This window comes from Triticum urartu, chromosome 6A (genome assembly GCF_056163025.1).
Source record: "Triticum urartu cultivar PI428250 chromosome 6A, HENAU_Tu73, whole genome shotgun sequence".
NCBI classification, from domain to species: Eukaryota; Viridiplantae; Streptophyta; class Magnoliopsida; order Poales; family Poaceae; genus Triticum; species Triticum urartu.
The window spans coordinates 499,928,143-499,931,813 of NC_141878.1; positions in this window are offsets into that span (position 1 = coordinate 499,928,143).

A 3,671-nucleotide genomic window follows, 5' to 3' on the forward strand; every position below is an offset into this window, starting at 1 on the left:
TCGATAGCCGCGTCCTCGGTTATGGGCATAAATCTTGAGTAAGTCACACCATGGATCAACTTTTCTAATAAATCTTGCAAACTAATTGATTGTTGTGATGCATTGGTTCGTGGTGGATCATGAACTCTTGAGGTGTTCATGAGTGATTGGTTTCATGTGTGACCCCGGTATGGTCACCGTTTGGTTACGAGTTAACCGTCTGGTAAGCGAGTCCGTGAGACTCGGAGCACATATGGTTTGCATTGCATCTGTAGTTTTTCTTGCATTGATTTAACCTGATTAATTATCATGATACTGTCTGTGATCGTTCTTATGTTTGTTGTGAGCTTGCAAGTACATTCAATGTACTGACCTGGCGTGTTATGTGTCGGGGGTTTGGTGCGACATATGCCAACGGATGGCTTATCATGGTGGGGGCGAGTAGAACGTCGCCGGTGCCTGGAAATGGGATGAGGCGAAGACATGCATGCCGGCGAATCTTACCCAGCTTCAGGGCTCTCCGGGGAGATAATACCCCTACTGCTGCTCTGCGGGGTCTCCGCATGATCACTATGGTCAAGTGTTTACACGGTTGCTCCTTGAGCTGTATCTGGTGGTAGGAGAGGGCAAGGCTAGCTCTCTCCCTCTATCTGGTATGGTATAGAACTACTGGGATCCAACCCTTTACATGGGTGCCCTGGGGGTTTATATAGGCCTACCCCCAGGGGTACAATGGTAATTCGACTGGGCGCAGGTCCAGCCGTCAGTGCCTCCGACCTCCGACTTCTCCGCCGACTGCTGGGCCCCGCCGACTGGTCTGGTACGGAGCCGACAGGCCGCGTCCGCCGCGGGCGGGTCTTGCCGGCTGCCGATTACTGTAGCCGTGCTCCTGATGACGCAGGCTTGGTCATGGGGTCGTGGCAACAGCCCCGCCGCCTGGCGGGCGATCATTGTGGCCACTCCCCATCTCTTCTTGATTAATGGCGCGTGGGCCCCGGGGGAGGGCTTGGCCGACTCCCCCGGGCCGACTCCCGATGGGTCCGACTGGCGGTGCTCCCGCCGTCTCCCGGGGTCTCGCTGACTGGTGGGCCCCGCTGCCTCCAGGCCGTACAGACAAGCCGTCATGGGCGCCGGACTAGGTATAGTGGTGCTGATGTCAGGGCCGGCCGGGCGACAGTGCCACGCCGCAGGGAGATCTTCCCAAGTACGGCGTGCTGTAGCCATGCCTGCCCTTGGTAAGGGGCGGGGAGTGGGCTTCATTGTAGCCACGCCCCTGCCCCGTCCCCTTCGATGAGGTCACGGTTTGTTGGAGTCGCCGGCTGACTCCCCAAAGTCGGCTTCTCTGGAAGTCGCCTCCGAGGACTCAGCCGTGAGCGGGCAGTCGGCCTCCTTGCCGAAGACTCCCCAGGAGGCGGCTCTTCGCCCTGTGGTCTTGAGGGGCGCAGCCTGCCCCGATGCCTTGAAAGGTCATGGGGCTCGGGTTGGCCTACCCGTGGCCCATTACTCCGACAGTAGTCCCCGAAACTGGTGAGGCGTCGCGGATGATCGGCCGAGAAGCCTCAGCAGTTTCTCTTTCCGGGTGCTCAACATATGGTCTTGATTGACTTCTGCCGGGCTGACTAGAAGGAGTCAGACTCCCCCAACTCGGACTCACTCAATTCCGACTTGCTCAGTAGTTCGAACGTCGTGGCGGGATTTCAAGTGGCGTGCTTGCTAAGCTTCCAGGCCGCCGCCCGTTCTTGGCCTGTCACGCGAGGGCACATGGCTAGGCCGTCCTGCCAGCCCACATGCGCAACGGGACAGGCCCGTAGGCGGGGCCCGCCACTACCACGCCTCGGCGCCCGAGCGGATCCGCTGCGGCCCCGGTGGACGGTTGGGATTCCCGTGAAGTTACTGCGTGTAGTAACTTTACGTGGATCGTGGGGGTCGTGGGGTTGCGGGCGCAGTAAATCCCCACGTCCGCCCCCTCGGCTTTGCAGCCCACGGGGCTATAAGTAGGGGGAAGAGGGGGGCACGCGCGCCCCTCCTTCCCACTACCCCTTGCTTTCTTCCTCCTCGCAGCTCCTCGCTCTCCTGCTTCCTCTTCTCTTCTTCGCTCCGCCGCACGCCCAAGCTCCGGCGATCACCGCAGCGACAGCTCGCGATGAGTTCTTCCTCCGCTGCCGTGCCTCCCCCGGTGCGCTCCGGCACCTGGGACGGTTCCGAAGTCCACGAAGACCATATCAAGTTCCTCCGCCGGACCCATCGGCTTCCCGACAAAGATCGCGTGCAGGTGCGTCTTGCGCCGGAGGGGGAGATTTCCCCCACCCCGCAGGAGGGCGAGCGGGTCATCTTCCGCTCGCACTGCCTGCGCGGGCTGGGGTTGCCGGCGAGCAGCTTTTTCCTGCGCGGCCTAACTGCCGGCTGCTGGGGCGGAGGTGGAGGCAGCTGCCCAACAGGCGGGGATGGCAGGAGGCCGTCTCCCTTGGCGATCCTGGTGAACCAGTGGCACTTCCGGGTGGTGTGATTCGATGGCTTCGCGCCACTGTGGAACTTGCAAGGTCCATCCAAGGTCTGCTTGTAGGAGAGGGCCGGCAACCAGTTCGGCTTGCCGCCTTTCTGTCGCTTGGGTGGAGGCTGCTCTTCTGGCTGCTGGGCTTCAACGGTCGCGACCTGCCGGTTGCTGGAAGCCGACTGCGGGGCCTTGCGCTTGTTGTCGCCCTGCTGTTGTCGCCGGCCGGCGTCTGCCGCCGGAGTTCTTGGAGCCTGAGGAGCTACTTTGCCAGTCGTGCTGATTTGAATTTCCGTCTTCATGGAGGAGTCGGCCATAGCGTACTTGTCCGCTATGATCAGCAGCTCGTCGAGGGTTTCTGGCTCGTCGCAGAGGAGCTTTTGCTTGAGGAGGGTGCCTTCTCGTCACCCGGCTATGAAGTACTCGATGGCCTGCACCTCGTGCACGCCCTCGCAGGAGTTCCGGAGCTCAGCCCAACGCGCGAGGTAGTCACGAGTCGACTCGTCAGGACCTTGCACGCACAAGGAGAGCTGACGAGGCTTGGGAGGACGCTTGTACGTGCTGGTGAAGTTGCGAATGAATGCTTCAGTGAAGTCGACCCAACTATTGATGCTGCGGGGCTTTAGGCTGTTCAGCCATGTCCGGGCTGTGCCCTGGAGCATGAGCGGAACGTACTTTACGGCGACACGCTTGTTGCCCTTTGCTATGCTGACAGCCATGGAGTAGTCGACTAGCCAGTCTTCCGGCTTCACGGAGCTGGTATACTTGGGCGTGTCTCTTGGGAGCGTGAACCCTCTGGGAAAGGGCTCGTCCCGAATGTGGGGCCCGAAACAAGGCGGACCCAGCTCATCTTCTTCTTCCAGTGCCAGGGACCGGTGAAGTCGGTCGATCCGGTGGCGGGCGTCATTCTCTCCAACTCCCTCTCGGCGGCCAAGGTGGTCACCGAGAGTCGGATGGTCAACAGGCGGCGGGGAGACTCGCCTCTCCTTGCGGGGAGGGGGAGGCGGACAGTCATCCCATCGTTCCACTGCTCTCGGGCGGCCGTCTCGGTCGCGCTCTATGGTAATCTGAGTTCGACTGTGGCTGACAGCTGGCTCCTTGTCCTTTCTTCCTCGGGCACCGCCAGTCGGTGTCCGAGACGTGGCGCCTTGATCTTGGTGCAGGTCGTCGTTTGGCTGCTGCAGGCCTCGTTCTGCGCGGC